General features: G+C 41.8%; 1 protein-coding gene across 4 annotated transcripts in view; it reads left to right on the top strand.

The window, feature by feature from the left end:
* Positions 1-14,532: 14,532 nt before the first annotated feature.
* Positions 14,533-19,834, top strand: part of PSD4 (pleckstrin and Sec7 domain containing 4) — a 45,341-nt gene continuing 40,039 nt past the window's right edge. For 2 of the 4 annotated variants that reach the window (XM_017964171.4, XM_078348418.1), the window contains exon 1: positions 14,533-14,831. The gene's annotated coding sequence lies outside the window, so the exon portion shown is untranslated. The remainder of the gene's footprint in view (positions 14,832-19,834) is intronic. The other 2 variants (XM_008980297.6, XM_035272006.3) reach the window with 1 other exon arrangement.

Consider the following 19,834-nt stretch of genomic DNA (forward strand, 5'->3'; position numbering starts at 1 on the left):
AATAATAATAAAATAGAAATGGGGTTTCACCATTTTGCACATGCTGGTGTCGAATTCCTGGACTCAAGTGATCTGTCTGCCTCAACCTCCCAAAGTGCTAGGATTATCATGTTAGCCACCACACTTGGCCTGGAAAGAATCTTGATAAGGCAAATAATCAGTTTGGTTCATGCTCTCAAATTAGCGAAGGTCTAGCTTTTCAAGACTCTGTAGGTGTTTCACTCTAAGGAAAAGTTTATTTTCATTCACCTATCAATCAAGCCGAGGTAGGGCCTGACTCCTGACAAGTATATAATAACTGTTCCCTATTGCCAATGTCTAATCGCCAAGGGGTGGACCTGAGAAATTCTAAGTCTTCTGTGAATGCTTTAAAGTTTACTTCCTGTCATCCTGTTGTTGGCTAAGGACATTTTACCTGCATGATTGACTGGTATGTGGAATTAACACTTCCCTCCTCACCCTTGGGAACACACACCCACATGCTAGAACTCAACACAGGAACCTCAACGGTGTGCCTACAAGATAAATGTGTACTTTCTTGTGTTGGTGGGTAGTGGACAGAACTCACAAAAGAGACAGATAAATACCCAGGCACTCACTACAGTGGGGAATGAATCTTCGGGGGCCAGCTATGCCTGCATTCTTCCCCAGGGATAGTTGACTCAGTCAGATGACTCAGGAAACTTGACTCGCTTGGCATCAGAGCAGAGGAGAGATCTTAGTGACTAGTGACCTCAAGCTGCCCCACCTGAGTGCTCCACCTCCACTCCAAGGGGCTTCCTGCCAAGAGATCAGTACACCTGTGTCTAGAGCCAAGATACATCCTCCTTAGGCCACAATGGAGTCACACTGACACCTTCGCCTTCCCTCCTTGGCAGTATTTCTTTTAAGTCATGGAAGTTTAGTTTTCTTTCAATGCAGACCTGTGGTTGGAGCAAAGGGGGCTAGAGAGAGTTAGCCTGGGGCTAGATCTTGCTGGACTGCCTGTCCAGCAATGGTAAGGATTCTAGTCTGTCCTAAGGTATAAACAGGCCTTGGACATTCTGAAGTTTGTCCTTTCGCCACCCCATGCTACACTTCTTTTTTTTCTTGAGACAGAGTCTTGCACTGTCACCCAGGCTGGAGTGCAGTGGTGTGATCTCTACTCACTGCAACCTCCACGTCCCAGGTTCAAGTGATTCTCCTGCCTCAGGCTCCAAAGTAGCAGGGATTACAGGTGTTCACCACCATGCCTGGCTAATTTTTTGTATTTTTAGTAGAGATGGGATTTTGCTATGTTGGCCAGGCTGGTCTTGAACTCCTGACCTCATGACCTGCCCACATTGGCCTCCCAAAGTGCTGGGATTACAGGTGTAAGCCACCCTGCCTAGCACCCATGCTCCACTTCTAAGTGCTCTCTCTCCTCATCTGCACCTCCTAGTTCCTACAAAAAATCTCCTCAAAGTGAGGCTCTTGGACAATTTGTTCCATGAAGACGTTGAGGACTGTCCATACCGGCCCTCAATAACCCTCTCTTCTAAACTCCATAAGGACCTGTGGCCCAGACCCCTCACCTACATGGCACCTCTGGGGTCTTTCCAGATGTATATATTTTAACCACCCCCTGAACATCTTAAGGTAAAGACTCAGTGTTTTGCTGTTTGCACTCCCTAGAGCACCTGGGCCCTTATCTGAAACTGGTGAAAACTCATTGCCAACGTATTCTAAAGTATATTCATTTATTTATTTATTTTATTTTTCCATAGGTTTTGGGGGTGGTATTTGCTTACATAAGTAAGTTATTTAGTGGAGATTTGTGAGATCCTGGTGCTCCTATAACCCAGTCAGATACACTGCACTCTATTTGTGGTCTTTTGTTTCTCGCCCCTCTTCCACCCTTCTCCCCAAGTCCCCAAAGTCCACTGTATCATTCTTATGCCTTTGCGTCCTCATAGCTTAGCTCCCACATATCAATGAGAACATACGATGTTTGGTTTTCCATTCCTGAGTTACTTCACTTAGAATAATAGTCTCCAATCTCATCCAGGTCACTGCGAATGCTGTTAATTCATTCCTTTTTATGGCTGAATAGTATTCCATCATATATATATAGAACCAACCCAAATGTCATTAGTCAATGAGTGGATAAAGAAACTGTGATGTATATATACGATTATATATATACACATAAAGAAACTGTGATATATATATATATACCATTTAATATATATATACATACATAAAGAAACTGTGATTTTATATATGATTTTATATATATATGTGTATATATATAAATATGTATATATTTATGTATATATATATATAAACATATGTATATATATATAAAATCATATATATAATCACAATTTCTTTCTTTATGTGTATATATATATATATATATAATCGTATATATACATCACAGTTTCTTTATCCACTCATTGACTGATGGCATTTGGGTTGTTTCTATAACTTTGCAATTGTGAATTGTGCTGCTATAAACATGTGTGTGCAAGTATATTTTTGGATAATGACTTCTTTTCCCAGTAGTGGGATTGCTGGATCAAATGGTAGTTCTCCTTTTAGTTCCTTATGAAGTAAACTAGTTTAATATGCACTTCCCATTTATTCTTCTCTCTTAGAATTCTCTACCCCAGAGATCCACCTGGCTGTTTCTTCTGCTTTGAGGCCTCTGCACCCATGGCACCTTATCAGAGAGGTCTTTTTTGACCACCTTATCTAAAAGATCGTATGACTCTTGAAAGCCACCTGGACCTCCTTTGCTTACTGCTTCTGTACTTTGCTTTCTTTTTCTTCCTAAAAATGATTACCTGCTACCATGTTATGTGTTTGTGTGTTTATTTAAGATTTTTTCCTACTACCCTTTCAGCTCCATTAAGATAAGGACACTTCCATCCACACCAGTGCCTGCTTATTAATTCAACAGTCTTCTTCATTGAGCCCCTACTATCATCCATCTCCAGATATGGGAGACCACCCACAGAGCACTCCCTACAGTGCTCAGCCGTGAATGGAAACCAGCTCAAATATACACTTGTCATTAGTAGTACTTTTACGTAGTTAATTTATATTCCCAGTTTTGTCTTTTTTGCGTGTATTGTGGGGTAAATTGGGAAAATAATAATTCCTTCTCTTGAGGTAGAATAACAGGACTCCAGGGTACAAACTGGGTGTCTCTATGTTCGCCCATGCTGTGTGAAGAAAGCCTGCAAGTTCCCATGCTCCTTCTCTCTGTAAGAGCCACAAAACCTCATAGAAGCAGGTGGGGTGGAATTAACTGGGAAGAATGAATAACGTTTGAAGTAGTGAATAAAGGATCATAGCAGAGATGTGAGATGGCACTGTCAACACTCCCCAGACTCACCACCCCATAGGGCAGGATCTGCCTGCAGTTCTAATTTTTTTTTTTCAGATTGAGTTTTGCTCCTGCTGTCCAGGCTGGAGTGCAATGGTGTGCAACCTCCGCCTTCCGGGTTTAAGAGATTCTCTTGCCTCAGCCTCCCCAGTAGCTGGGATTACAGGCATGCGCCACCATACCCAGCTAATTTTTTTTTTTTTTAGTAGAGACGGGGTTTCTCCATGTTGATCAGGCTGGTCTTGAACTCCTGACCTCAGGTGATCCGCCTGCCTCAGCCTCCTAAAGTGCTGGGATTACAGAGCCACCACGCCCGGCCTAAGGCCACAGTTCTGCTGCTGTCTTCTGTGGAGGATCTCACTTTTCCTGACCTCCTGTCACCCCAAGTGCATCCAGGGCTTACCTTTGCCTCTTCAAACACAGACCAAAATTCTCTGCTAAACGCAGAGCCCATCCACTTCAGAAAGGCAGGACTGTAAAATTACAGTTACCTTTAATATCAAACTCTTCAACAGAACGTGTACCCCTTTCAGACCAGGGAAAACCTCCTGCTGAAAATATGTCTCTCCCATATCTGTTCTGAGAAACTCAATTAGGAAGACTGCGCTGCAGGGAGCAGAGGGGAAGGGGACCAGCTCCAGACAGAGCTGATGTTCAGACAGGCCATTTGCAAGTGGAAAGGGACAAGAGTCTCCAGTTTGAAATCGTAACTCTCAGGGATGAGATCCAGCTACATCATTTAATCTAGTCAGATGATTATGAACAAGCTCCTGAAGCTTCGTGACACTTATTTCATTCATTTAGAAAATCAAGGCTGGGTGCAGTGGCTCATACCTACAATCCCAGCAGTTTGGGAGGCGGAAGGATTGTTTTAGGCCAGGAGTTCAAAATCAGCCTGGCCAACGGAGCAAAACCCCCCATCTCTACAAGAAAATTTTACAAAATTAGCTGGGTGTGGGAGGCTGAGGCAGGAGGATCACTTGAGCCCTGGAGGCCTGGCTGCCGTGAGCCATGATTATGCCACTGCACTCCAGCCTGGGTGACAGAGCGAGACCCTGTCTCTAAAACAAACAAACAAAAATGAAAACCAAGATCTTAATACTTCTCTGGGTTATTGTCACTATTAAATAACATGCAAAAGTGCTCTGGGTAAAGCTCACTATAAAACTGCTTGAATAAAGTTATAACCCAAGTATCACCAGATGTCTCCAGTCCGTGGGTCATCCAAATGTCCTGGTCCTGACTTAGCTCACCCTTAAACCCCTCACTACACCCTGACATGTCTCATGTACAGATTTTAAATGCTCAGTTGTGTGAATTTTGACATGTATATGCATTCATTTAACCACCAATCCAGTGCAAATCTAAAACATTTCCATAACTCCTGAAAATTCATTTATGTCCCTTTCTGATCAATTCCTCTGACTCAAAGAGGTATCTACTGTTCTTTTTTATTTTTTTATTTTACAAAAACGCTGAAAATTCCAAAAACCAGACTGACTTTTATCCCATAAGTTGGTTGTGTCCTGTTTTGAACTTCATATAAATGGAATCACAGTATATATTCTTTTACTTGGCTTCTTCCTCTCAACATAATGTTTTTGAAATTAAACCATGTTGTGAGAAATCAACAGATTGTTCCTTTCTATTGTTGAATACTATTCCAACTTATGAATAAATCATAACATATTATCCACAGACTTTTGAGATGTTTCCAGTTTTTGTCTATGATGCATAAAGCAGATGTTTTTTAATACCATTCTTTCTGTGGACATTTGTTTTCAACTCTCGATTTGAGTAAATGCCTAGGAGTGAAAGGTTTAGGTCAAAATGTAGGTCAATTTACAAGAAATTGCTAACTTGTTTTCCAAAGTTCTTGCATGGTTTTACACTCCCATCAGCAAGGTTTAAGAGTACCAGTGGCAGGCCAGGTGTGGTGGCTCATGCCTGTAATCCCAGCACTTCAGGAGGCCGAGGTGGGTGGATCACATAGTCAGGAGTTTGAGACCAGACTGGCCAAAATGGTGAAATCCTGTCTCTACTAAAAATACCAAAATTAGCTGGGCATGGTGGTGGGCGCCTGTAGTCCCAGCTACTTGGAAGCTAGGGCCAGGAGAATGGCTTGAACTTGGGAGGCAGAGGCTGCAGTGAGCTGAGATTTCGCCACTGCACTCCAGCCTAGGTGACAGAGTGAGACTCCACCTCAAAAAACAGACAAACAAACAAACCAAAAAGGGTACCAGTAGCAGCCAGGCACAGTGGCACACACCTGAATTCCAGCACTTTGGGAGGCCAAGGCGAACAGATCACCTGATGTCCGGAGTTTAAGACCAGCCTGGCCAACATGGTAAAACCCCCTCTCTACTAAATACAAGAATTAGCTGGACATGGTGGTGGGCACCTGCAGTTCCAGCTACTTGGAAGGCAGAGGCAGGAAATTTGCAGAAACTCAGAAGGAGGAGGTTGCAGTGAGCTGAGATCGCTCCATTGCACTTCAGCCTGGGTGACAGAGTGAGACTTGGTCTCAAAGAAGAAAGAGTGCCAGTGGCTCCAGGTCCTTGCCAACTCATCAATAGTTGGTGGTATTGTCAGTGTTTTAAATTTTAGTCATTCTTCTGGAGATGAGGTAGTATCTCTTTGAGGTTTGAATTTGTACGAAAAATATTGAACATCTTTTCATGTGTTTATTGGTCATTTGTGATTTTTTTTTAATTGTGTCTGTTTAACTCTTTTGGCCATTATTTTGAGTAGTTTGTCATTTTCTTATTGATTTATAGTTTTTTTAAATTATTTTTAATTTTTGTATTTATGGGGTACATGAGATATTTTAATTTGTTGCAATACATAATAATCATATCAGGGTAAATGGGATATCCATCCCCTCATGCATTTATTTTTTGTGTTACAATAATCCAATTATACTTTTTTATTTAAAAATGTACAATTAAATTATTATTGACTATAGTCACCTGTTGTGTTATCAAATACTTGGTCTTGTTTATTCTTCTATTTTTTGCATTCATTAACCATCTCCACTTTTCCTCACTCCCTTGCTACCTTTTGCAGCCTCTGGTTACCATCATTCTACCATCATTGTGAGTTCAATTGTTTTCATTTTTAACTCGCACAAGTAAATGAAAACATGCAAGGTTTGTCTTTCTATGCCTGATGACTTATTTCACTTAACATAATGACCTCCAGTTCCATCCATATTAGTGCAAATGGCAGGATCTCATTCTTTTTTATGACTGAATAGTACTCCATTGGGCGTGTATACCTCATTTTCTTTATCCAATCATCTGGTGATTGACACTTAAATTTGTTCCAAATCTTGGCAATTGTGAAGAGTGCTACAATAAACATGGGAGTGCAGATATCTCTTCATTATACTGATTTCCTTTCTTTTGGGTATGTACCCAGCAGTGGTATTGCTGGATCACACGTAGCTCTACTTTTAGTTTTTTGAGAAACCGCTAAATGTTCTCCATAGGGGTTGTACTAATTTACATCCCCACCAATTGTGTACAAGCTTTCCCTTTTCTCTACATTGTCACCAGCATTTGTTATTACAAATAATAATTATTTGTCTTTTGGATAAAAGTCATTTTAACTCGGGTGAGATGATAGCTCATTGTAGTTTGGATTTGCATTTCTCTGATGGTGTTGAGCACCTTTTCATATATCTGTTTTCCATTTGTATGTCATCTTTTGAGAAATGTCTGTTCAGATCTTTCGCTCATTTTTAATTGAATTATTATACTTTTTCCTGTAGAGTTGTTTAAGTTCCTTATATATTCTGGTTGTTAATCCCTTGTCAAATGGATAGAGTATAAATATTTTCTTCCATTCTGTGATTTTGTTTCTTCACTTTGTGGATTTTTTCCTTTGCTGTGCAGAAGTTTTTAACCTAACGTGATCCCATTTGTCCATTTTGCTTTCGTTGCCTATGCTTGTGGGGTGTTTCTCAAGAAATCTTTGCCTGGTCCAATGTCTTGAACAGTTCCCCCAATGTTTTTTTGTAGTTTCATAGTTTGAGGTCTTAGGTTTGTCTTTAATCCACTTTGATTTGATTTTTGTATATGGTGACAGATGGGATATAGTTTCATTCTTCTGCATAAGGACAGAAAACAATAACAGTTTTCCCAGCACTGTTATTGATGAGACTATCCTTTCTCCAATGTATGTTTTTGGCATCTTTGTCAAAAATGAGTTCACTATAGGTGTATGAAAGTTTTCTGCACTGTCCCATTGGTCTATGTGTCTGTTTTTATGCAAGTACCATGCTGCTTTGGTTACTGTAGCGCGGTAGTATAATTTGAAGTCAGGTAATGTGATTCCTCCTCTTTTTTGCACAGGATAGCTTTGGCTATTCTGGGTCTTTTGTGGTTTCATACAAATTTTAGGATTACTTTTTTTGTTTGTGTGAAGAATGTCATTGGTATTTTGATAAGGATTGTATTGAATCTGAAGGTGGCTTTGAGTGGTATGGACATTTTAACAATACTGATTCTTTCAGTCTATGAACAGTTTAACAATATTGATTCTTCCTGTCCATGAACATAGAATATCTTTACATGTGCTTGTATAGTTTCCAAAGTGCCTCTTGTTATGGATTCCTAGTTTTATTCCATTGTGGTCAGAGAAAATATTTGATATTATTTTAATTTTTAAAAATGTTTTGGGTGTAGGCCAGGCATGGTGGCTCATGCCTCTAATCCAAGCACTTTGGAGGCCAAGGCGGGCAGATCACCTGAGGTTGGGAGTTCAAGACCAGCCTGACCAACATGGTGAAACCACATCTTAAAAAAAAAAATGTTTTAAGACTTATTTTGTGGCCTAACATGGTCTATCCTTGAGAATGATTCATGTGCTGAGGAGAAGAATGTTTATTCTACAGCTATCGGATGAAATGTTCTGTAAATATCTATTAGGTCCATTTGGTCTATAGTGCAGATTAAATCTGATGTTTCTTTGTTGATTTTCTGTCTGAATGATCTGTCCAATGCTGAAAGTGGAGTGTTGAAGTTTCCAGCTTGTATTGTACTGGGGTCTATCTTCCTCTTTAGCTCTAATATTTGCTTTATATATCTGGGTGCTCCTGTGTTGGAGAAATATATATTTAATCTTGTCTTATCCTTCTATTAAAGTAGACCTTTCATCCTTGTATAATGCCTTTTTTGTCTCTTCTTGTAGCTTTTGTCTTGAAATCTATTTTGTCTTTTGTAAGTAGAGCTACACCTGTTTCCTCTTTGTTTCCATTGGCATGGAGACAAAAAAAATCACCTCTTTATTTTCAGTTCATGTTTATCTTTTTAGGTCGAATGTGTTTCTTATAAGGAGCAAATCACTGGGTCTTATTTTTTTTTAAATCCATTCAGCCAATCTATGTCTTTGGATTGAAGAATTTAGTCTACTTACATTCAATGTTATTATTGGTAAACAACAATTTACTCCTACCATTTTTTTATTTGTTTTATGGTTGTTTTGTGGTCATCTCTTCCTTCTTTCCTTCCTTTCTGTCTTCCTTTTACTGAAGGTGATTTTCTCTGGTGTATGTTTTAATTTCTTGCTTTTTATTTTTTATGTATCCTTTGTAGGCTTTTTGATTTGAGGTTACCATGAGGCTTGCAAGTAATACTGTATAAGTCTTTATTTATTTATTTATTTACTTACTTACTTACTTACTTTTTAGTTACTAAGACAAAGTCTCACTCTATCAGCCAGGCTGGAGTGCAGTGGCGCGATCTTGATTCACTGCAATAACTCATTATTTTAAACTGATGACAATTTAACACTGATTGTGTGAACAAACAAGCAAAAATAAAATTAATAAAAACTCTACACTTGGCCAGGCTTGGTGGCTCAAGCCTGTAATGCAGCACTTTGGGAGGCCGAGGCGTGTGGATCACGAGGTCAAAAGATCCAGACCAGCCTGGTCAACATGGTGAAACCCTGTCTCTACTAAAAATACAAAAAATTAGCTGGGCATGATGGCACGTGCCTGTAATCTCAGCTACTCAGGAGGTTGAGGCAGGAGAATTGCCTGAACCCAGGAGACAGAGGCTGCGGTGAGCCGAGATCATGCCATTGCACTCTAGCCTGGGTAACGAGAGCGAAACTCCGTGTCAAAAAACAAACAAACAAAAAAAAAAACTCTACACTATAACTTTATCCCCTCACTTTTTAACATTTTTGTATTTCTGTTTATATGTTGTTGTACTGCCTATGTCTTGAAAAGTTACAGGCCAGGCACCGTGGCTAACGTCTGTAATCTCAGACTTTTTCGGGGATGAGGAATGCAAATCACTTTGTCCCAGGAGTTTTTGACCAGCCTGGGCAACATGGCAAAACTCCATCTCTACAGGAAATACAAAAATTAGCCAGTCATGGTGACATGCATCCATGGTCCCAGTTGCTCAGGAGGCTGAGGTGGGAGGATCACCTGAGCCAGGGAGGCTGAGGCTTCAGTGAGCCATGATTGCCCTACTGCACCGTAGCCTGGGTGACAGAGTGAGACCTTGTCTCAAACAGAAAAAAGTTGGTATCGTTATTTTTGTATAGTTCTTTTCATCTTTCTACCTAGGTTATGAATAGTTTACATACCCTGACTACAGTGTTACAACGTTCATTTTTTTGTGTACTTACTGTTACCAGTAATTATCTGAATTTTGCACCTTCAGACGATTTCTTATTGCTCATGAATGTCCTTTTCTTTCAGACTGAAGAACTCCCTTCAGCATTTCTTGTAGGACAGTTCTTGTGTTGATGAAGTCTCTCATATTTTGTTTATCTGAAAAAGTCTTTATTTCTCCTTCATGTTTGCAAGATATTTTTGCTGGATAAACTATTCCATATTAAAAGGTTTATTTTCCCCTCAGCACTTTAAATATGTCATGCCACTCTCTCCTGGCCTGTAAAGTTTCTACTGAAAAGTCTGCTGCTAGATGTATTGGAGCTCCATTGTATGGTAACTTGTTCTTCTTCTTTTACTGCCATTAGGATTCTTTCCTTGACTTTTGAGAGTTTGATTATTAAATGCCTTCAGGAAGTCTTCTTTGGATTGACTCTGCTTGGTGTTCTATAGCCTTGTTGTACTTGAATATTGATTTATTTCTCTAGATTGGGAAATTCTTGTTATGATCCCTTTGAATAAACTTGAGGCCGGGAGTTCAAGAGCAGCCTGCCAACATGGTGAAACCCTATCTCTATTAAAAACATGAAATTAGTCAGGCATGGTGGTATGCACCTGTAATCACAGCTACTTGGGAGGCTGAGGCAGAGGAATCTCTTGAACCTGGGAGGCAGGAGTTGCAGCGAGTGGAGATTGCACCACTGCACTCCAGCCTGGGCAAAAGAACAAGACTTCATCTCAAACAAACAAACAAACAAACAAAACAACAGTTTGTCCTCTGGCCTACATGATTTCTGAAGAGAAATTATTCATCATTCCTGTATGCAATGAATGTTTTTTTTTTTAATTTGGTTGCTTTCAAGAGTTTTATGTTTATCTCTGTTAAGTCAGTAACTTGAAAGGGTCTGAGTTTTTATTCTGCTTGCAAGCTAACAAGATACTCCATCACAATTTTATAGATTTTAATAGAAGATGGTTGAAGACATTTATTCCACATAGCACTAACAAAATAATACACAGGCTCCTTGTGGCCCACTTTCTACAGGAAGTTGTGATGAGCTCCATATGTTACCTGAACACATGGTAAAGTACATTATAAAAAAGGAACCCTAATATTAGAAGGCCCTGAACTTACATAGGAGCTGTTGGCACACATGCCTAGGCTTCCCCCTGGAGGGCAAAAGTTGGGATGTCTCTTCATTCTGGGGTAATAAAGATGCAGATAACACCTTCATTGATGTGGATTTATTTATATTTCATTTGGTGCTTTATTTAAAAAATGGTTATTGTACTTCTGCTGAAATTCCTGATTTCTTTACCCATTATAACTATTTTTCGCTGTAAGTTTTTTTAACCATATTTATCACAGTTTTTGTTTTTAATTCCCTATCTTTTGACCCCAATATCTTGGTCATCTGTGGGTCTATTTCAATAGATTTTTTTCTCTTGACTTTGCTCACATTTTTCTGCTTTTTTGAATGTCTAATAATTTTTTTGTCATATGATGAACACTGTTACTGATAGATGCTCTTATTTCTATTTTCCTTTGAAGAGTGTCAAGTTTTGTTCTAACAGTAAGTTAAATTATTGAAAACACATCTTGGTTTTGTGGAGACTTTGCACTTTGTTTGGATGAATTTCTTTTGGTTTTGTCCCTCATTCTAGGATATATACCTTAATGCTGGGATGCAGTCATTCCTGCTAAGGGGTGCCATTCTAGGGTTTCAGTGGAAAGCCCAACAGAACCAAGTTCCTCTCAGACAGTAGAAGTTTTCCCAGAGACAGGCAACTAATGGCTGAGATCTCTGCTGATTACTGTTTTCCTCTATGTTATTTAGATTCTTGCTCCACGCATTGTTCATTCAGGAATCTGCCAAGGATTTTAAGGAGTTTGCATGCAGTTGTTGGGCTTCTGTTCTTTGTGGCTCCTTCCTTTTCAGAATTTTCCTCCTCAAAGACATCCCACTGAGTAACCCTCTTGCCTCCCAAGTTTACAATTTACCAGTGTACTTCACACTACTGCTTATATTCCCTGTTAGCGCAAGCTTTTGGAGTGTTCGGTTCATTGTTTTATCCCGTACTGCCTAACTGGCACCTAGCATATACAGTAGGTGAATATTGAAGTGAATATTTGTAGAGTGAACAAATGAACTAATAAATTAAAGGATTATTAGAACCACACCTAAAAAGACTAAGCAGGGGTGGGCGCTATGGCTCATGCTTGTAATCCCAGCACATTGAGAGGCAGAGGTGGGCGGATCACCTGAGGTCAGGAGTTCGAGACCAGTGACCAACATGGAGAAACTGTCTCTACTAAAAATACAAAATTAGCCAGGCGTCTGGTTATGGTGGGGAGTGCCTGTAATCCCAGCTACTCAGGAGGCTGAGGCAGGAGAATCATTTGAACTTGGAAGCGGTGGTTGCGGTGAGCCAAGACCGTTCCATTGCAATCCAGTCTGGGTAACAAGAGCAAAATTTTGTCTCAAAAAAAAAAAAAAAAAAAGAAAAGAAAAGAAAAGAAAAGAAAAAGAAAGTCTAAGCAGTGTTGCACATTGATTTAGAACAAGGGTCCCCAGTCCCCTGTCTGTGACCTGTTAGGAACTGGAGGCACAGTTGTGGGGAGCAGGGGTGGTTCAAACAAAGCTTCATCTAATTTCCAGGCGCTTCTTCCCATTGCCTGCATTCCACTTGAACTCCACCCCCTGTCAGATCAGTTGCAGCATTAGGTTCTCATAAGAGTGTAAACACTAATGTGTACTGTGCATGCGAGGTATCTAGGTTGTACGATCCTTATGAGAATCTAGTGCTTGATGATGTGTCACTATCTCCTACCACTTCCAGATGGGACTATCTAGTTTCAGGAAAACAAGCTCAGTGCTCCCACTGATTCTATATTATGGTGAGTTATATAATCATCTCATTATATATTACAATGTAACAATTCCAGAAATAAAGTGCACAGAATAAATGAAATGTACTTGAATCATCTTGAAATTCCACCCACTCCCATCTCCATCATCTGTGGAAAAATTGTCTTCCAGGAAACCAGTCCCTCCCTGATGCCAAAGTTGGGGAGTGCTGATTTAGAGCTTGGTCTTTGGGTCCAGACTTACTATCTGTGTGTCCTCGATCAGGTTACTTAGCCTCTCCGTGCCTCAGTTTTCTCATAATGTGAAAAGCTTCCTAGCTAGCAGGGTTGCTGTGAGGATGAATGTTTCAAGACAGCCTATTGCCTAGCACTCAATAAATATTAGGTTTTGTCATGGTTGTTGCTGCTTGTTGAGAGCCTGGCCAGCTTCATTTTAACAGCATCAAATCAAGAAATGGACCTCTCTAGGTTCCCAATTCCTAGGGTAGCTAAAATGTTCACTAGATATTGTGAACAAACGTGAACCTTAAAGAGCCAATTCTTCAAGATGGATCCTGAGTGGTTACCTGGGCCTACATCTGTTTTATTTTATTTTTCCGTTTTTACATGTCAAATAACTGGACCGATTGGCCTAAATGTAAAATAGAGCCAAGTATTCATTTACTAACTAGAGGCCACATACTCTGAGCTCTCTGGAAAACAGCAACTTTTTGTCTTTGGGACTTTCAGAGCTCACCTGAACCAACCAATCAGAGCTCACCTGCCTTGGCCAATCAGAGCTCAGCTGTATCAACTAGTCAGGGCTCAGATGTGTGATCAATCAGAAGTCAGCCTTGTCAAACAGTCAGAACTAAGCAAATTTCAAGCCTTCATGTGCATAGATGGACGTGATTGGAAACCTGTGCGAGACCATTTGCTATAGAACCGGAGCCTTCCCTTTGTTCTTTGGAAGGGCACCTTTGTTTTACAATAAAGGTTGTGTCTCTCCATTTTACAAACTGCTCACTGGAAGACTCCTTTTAGATTCCTTGTAGAGTGAACAAAGGAACAAATATTTCCTATATATTTGTTCACAATATATAGGAAATATGGAATCATTTAATTCAAAATTTCATTGTATGGTGCCTTACATAGTTACAGAAATAGAAACCAGTTACTGTCATCAAGGGCGATATTGAAAAATAATAGCTTCTTGCCAATGGCAACCTATTCTGAGCATAAGTTCTCTAAAATAGATTAAGCGTAAAATCACAGCTATTTGCTTCTGTGCCACCAATCTCTAAACCAACTAGTGAATGTTCACTGTAAGTCAACAGTTACAGACAGCTGAAATTCGGAGATCAAATAGTAAAACTTTTTCTTGTGCCCAATGAATAGTAAATGAATAAGGGGTTTGTAAGGACTCCAGATAAACCCTTTCAAGGCGTGCACGTATCTGGGCAGGCCTCAGTTTCCGGTTTAGGTACTGGAAAAATAACCAGAGGGCTTTGGAGTGCCCGCAGCTCACTAGCGCACAGGTCAGGCTGAGCCGTGCGGGGCGTGCTGGAGGTACCCGGTCTGCCTGGCGGCCCAGCCCGGCGTCGCCGCGGTCAGACCAGTCAGACAGCTTCGCCCCCAAGCCCGGGCCCGGCCTCAGCCCGCCCCTCCCCGCCCTGCGCCGCCACCCGCCCTCCCGCCTGCAGTCCCGGAAACCGAGTCCCTGCTGTGAGCTCCCAGAGCTGGACTGGCCCAGCCCCCCGCGCAACCGAGGCCCCGCAGCTCTCGCTGCCCACCGCCGGCCCCTCGGCGCGGGGCCATGGGGCTCCCGGGCCCGCGGGAGGCCGGAGCAAGAGCCAGGCGGGAAATGGGTAAGGGGTTGTGGGGAGGCCTGGGCCGGGCAGGGGCACCTCCCGCCGTCGCCGCCCTAGACAGTGACTGTGTGCCACGCACCGGTCTCGCCAAGCCGGTGAGCACCTGCGGAGCGGCTGTCGCTGAGAAGGGTAAGGGTCTCTGGAGCCGGAAAGAGGGTTGAGAGCGAGCAGAGGACCCAGAGAATCCAGCCTAACCAAGTGGCGGAGACTGGGACAGCTAGGGGACGCTCTCATCACTGAGAGAATCAGCCTGCGCTCTCCCGCTGCGGGCTACCCCAGCTGCGCTGCTGGATCTGGGCTCCAAGCCCCGCTGGCGAGCAGAAGGAGCCCTTAAAGTCATCCAAGTGTCAGAACCAGGCCACACTGAGGGCTTTCCTTCTAATCTCTCATCGCGCTGTGGTTCGTGGTGCTCATGACTAGGCCAGGCTGTCCCTTGCTTGGTGGGAGCTTCCCCACCAAGAGGGCACTGGGCTGGAGGATGAGGCATCTCTTCCCTGTCCCCTTGGGTGCTGGCCCTTCTCCTAGAGGGTCTAGCAAGGAAGTATTAGAGATTTCTGGGAAGGTAAACAGTGTCTGCTCAGCTGACAAGCTCATATCCCTCTAAGATTTCTTTCTGGTCCTAGAATTGCCTAGCTCATCTTTTCTGGAGGATGGTGAAGCTAAGAATGTGAGTTCTTTGCTGGATTTTTCCATGCCGCAGGATGGACTTGCTGCTTTGGTCAATGCACTTGCCAGGCCTCTATGCATGGTCTGCATATCTAGGTCAGGGGGCCAGTGTCAAAGCGAAGACTGAGCAAGGTCAGCCCATCTGCCCTTGAACCTCAGGCTTGGCCCCCTCCCAAGTCCCAGAGCTGGTTGAATGTAATTAGCAATTGTAATTGGATGTCCATGAGCCTCTCTACTTAAGGAACACACCAAGATCAGGTTTAGACAGTGCATAGCACCAAATGATTCATTCTCTTCTTCCAGATGTGGTATTTCCTGTATGTGAAGCATATTGAAAAGAGTCATTCATTCATTCATCTAACAGATATTTACTGAGTGCCAACTACAAATCAGACATGTAGGTACTGGGAATATGACTGCTCTCATTTGCATGCAAGTTGGAGAGAGAAAATAAGCTACTAAGCAGTTGAATGACATTATTTCAGAGAGCAATAAACACTGAAAACACAAAACTGAAAAATCCCCCAAAAGACAGATATGGGGCATGACAGTGAAACGTATAAGAGAAATTGGTCCTTAGCTAGAAAATGTAGCAAGCAGACTTTCTAAATTAGGTGGGAAAATGGTCCCATGTTCAGGTCCTCAAAATCTAGGGAGACAGGATGAGGTGTCCTCTGTTCCTATCAACAGAGAGTTATAAGCTGCCTATAAGGGATCAGTGAGAAATGGACTAGTGGTGAGTAGCCCCTCTCTTAAGAGTATGTTTCTTATTGGGAGGCTTAAATCTAAGACAGAGATTAAGATTCTCAGAAAACATGCTCTATTGACTCACTCACTCATTCTTATATTTATTCAGCAAACATTTATTGAGGGCCTGTATGTTCCAGGCACTATTCCAGGTTTGAAGGATACACCAGTGAATAAGACAATCCTTACTCTCACAAAGCTTATTTCTTGTAGGAGAAACAGACAATAAACAATATAACAATTTTAATGTCATGTTAGATGAAGGCTCTGAAGAAAAGCAAAGCAGCTTAAGGGGTTAGAAGTTGATTGGGGCTACTGTGTTCAATAAAGTGCTTAGGACAGCCTGTGCTAAGATGAAATTTGAGCAGAGAACTGAATGAAGGTGGGACATGGCCATGTGACTACCGGGGGGAAGAACATCCTAGGCAGAGGGAACAGCAAGTGCAAAGGCCCTGAATCCAGAGTGTGGCATGAAAAGTCTGGGCATGCTGGATTAACAGGGAGGAGGCCAGTGTGGCTCTGGGGTAGAGAGCAGGCATCTCAGAGACTCGCCTTGAAGGAGGTCGGGGTAGGGCTCAGCCTTGACCAGAGGCATATAGGAAAGCAGATGGTGCCCCTCACTGCTGTGGCAGGAACTTGTGGACAGGCCTGGTGGTTTATGCCAAGCAGGACAAGAGGTGATCACAGAGATGGAGAGTGTGTCTTTTGGTGCGAGAGGTATCATTTGCTTTTCTCACTCACACCCTGCATCCGTCAAAACACTGTGGGCAGCCTGGCCAACATGGTGAAACCCCATCTCTGCTAAAAATATAAAAACTAGCCAGGAGTAGTGGTGCTTTCTTATAATACCAGCTACTAGGGAGGCTGAGGCATGAGAATCGCTTGAACCCAGGAGGCAGAAGTTGTGAGCAGAGATTGTGCCACTGCACTCCAGCATGGGTGACAGAGTGAGACCCTGCCTCAAAAAATAATTAAAAAAAAAAAACAAAACCCAAAAACATTATGGGCCCACACAATGAGAATTATAGTGGGCAGCAGACCCTGAGGATTTCAAATTTATTATTAGGTTGGTGCAAAAGCAATTGTGGCTTTTGTCATTAAAAATAAATGCCTACAGAGTGGAAGATGAGAAAAAACTTGCCTTCTGGGAAAATGCCAATAATCTATTTTTTTTTCATCCTGAAAACTATTACATGATCTCATTAGCAGGTTTTTCTTTAAAAAAATAAAAAATAAAAAAAGCAGCCAGAGACCATCATCAGCAGCATTTATTGAGCACACACTAAAGGCCAGGCCCTCCTTTGCGTACTTTGTGCTCAGTAACACACATAATTCTCGCAGCCAGTCTATGCAGTTTATACAGTTAGGATCCATCTTCACAGATGAGAAAACTGAGGCCCAGAGAGAGAAAGAAAGTTGTTCAATGATTGCAAAGTCTTCAGTGAAAAAAGAAAAAAAGAATAAAGAATAAAAATAGAAAAAAAGAAAAAAAGAAAGTTGTCCAAGATTACATGGGTAGTAAGAGAAAAATCAGAATTTGCCATCAGGGGGTGTCATTTTTGAGCCAAGTGTTCTCACACTATGCTGTAACAATGTCAGAGAGCCAAACTTGGGTCCAAATTTTGAAGAGATTCTGTCCACCAAAATGGACTTCTGACTGTCCTAACTTTTGGAGAAGCTTCTAGTTGGCAAATGAAATTGTTTCCTTTATAAAATAGTCATGGCCAGCCAGGCACAGTAGCTCACGCATGAAATTGCAGCACTTTGGGAGGCCAAGGTTAACAGATCACTCAAGGTCAGGAGTTTGAGATCAGCCTGGCCAACATGGTGAAATCCCATTTCTACTTAAAAAAAAAAAAAAAAAAAAAAATAGCTGGGCAAGGTGGTGCATGCCTGTAATCCCATCTACTTGGGAGGCTGAGGCAGGAGAACCGCTTGAACTCAGGAGGTGGAGGTTGCAGTGAGTTGAGATCGTGCCACTGCACTCCAGCCTGGGCAACAAGAGTGAAACTCTGTCTCAAAAAAATATTAATGCAAGCAAACCTCAAGGTACACATTGAAAAATCTCTTTCCCTCTCCTGTCCTGTGATCTCCAATTCTCCTGGGAGGCAATTTCTTGAGAATACTTTCAGAGATATATATTCTATTTGTAAACAAGCATATATATATATATACCTTCCTTGTTTTATTTTTTAAAAATATAAATAGTAGGAAATAATACCTAGATATGCACTTTTAAAAAAAACTCAATATACTTAACAATCATTCTGCTTCAAGACATATAGACAGGCTTCATCTTTCTTTTTTTTTTTGGAAACAAAGTCTTGCTCTGTCACCCAGGCTGGAGTCCAGTGGCCTGATCATGGCTCACTGCAGCCCCACAACCTGGGCTCAAGTGATCCTCCAGCCTCAGTGCCCTGACCTGTCTGCCCCTGCCATTAGCTGGGACCACAGGCAGGTGCCGCCACACCAGGCTAAATTTTGTATTTTTTGTAGAGATGGGAGTGTCACTATGTTGCCAAGGCTGGTCTGAAACTGCTGGCCTCAAGCAATCCTCCCACCTCGGCCAGCCTCCCAAAGTGCTTGGATTGCAGGTGTGAGCCACTGCACCCCGCCTTCATCCTTTTTAAGTACATGTATGATATTGTATCTCATTGAATGGGTTACCATATTTATCTAGCCAGTACACTGGGGGTTTATAAGTTATTTCCCCCATTTCTGTTTGTCTCCTGTGATAGACGATAACACATTAAGCATACCTGTACCTATATAATCTCTCAGTTCTGTGACTGTTTCAGCAGGAGGAATTCATAAATGTGTTTTAAAAGTTATATATTTTAGATCTTGCAGGATGCTGCCAACCTGCTTTCTGAAGGCACGCATGTCTTTGTACGTAGGCAAGTGCTGCTTTCCCCTCAGTTCCACCAGCTTGATGTATCATCATCTTTTTGTTCTTGCCAATTTGACAGATTAAAAAAAAAATGCCCTGATGCTATAGTTTTCGTAGGTGTTTCTTTCTAGTGAATGGTGTTACAATACTTACAAGCCATTTGTATTTCTGTGGACTGTTCATATACTTGGCCTATGTTTTCAATTGGATTTTCGTTGTTGTTATTGAATTATCATTTTCTCTTCATCCTTCATTCCTAGTCCCAGTGATTTTGCCTCACACCTACCCCCTCACCCTACCCTCATGAGCAGCAGCTACTCTGACATATTTATGACAGGTTTATCCTTAGATCTGGATATATTTTAGAAAGATATATAGAAAAAAAGAAAGGTATATGATGTTGATTGATATATGCTTGCATTTTAACCTTACATAAATTGCTCTATGGGGCTGGGCACAGTGGCTTATGCCTGTAACCCCAGCCTTTTGGGAGGCTAAAGTGGGAGGATTTCCTGAGGCCAGGAGTTCAAGACCAGCATGGGCAACATAGAAAGACTCTTCTCTACAAAAAAAAAAGGGGGGGCAAATAATAAAGAAATATTATCCAGGTGTGGTCGTGCACTCCTATAGTCCTAGCTACTTGGGAGGCTGAAGCAGGAGGATCACTTGAGCTCAGGAGTTTGAGGCTGAAGTGAGTTATGATAGCATCACTGTACTAGAGCCTCAGGAACAGAGTGAGACCCCGTCTTAGAAACAATCGCTTAGGCCAGACATGGTGGCTCACGCCTGTAATACTAGCACCCCGGGAGGCCAAGGCAGGAAGATCACA

The sequence above is a fragment of the Callithrix jacchus genome, chromosome 14, assembly GCF_049354715.1.
Source record: "Callithrix jacchus isolate 240 chromosome 14, calJac240_pri, whole genome shotgun sequence".
NCBI lineage: Eukaryota > Metazoa > Chordata > Mammalia > Primates > Cebidae > Callithrix > Callithrix jacchus.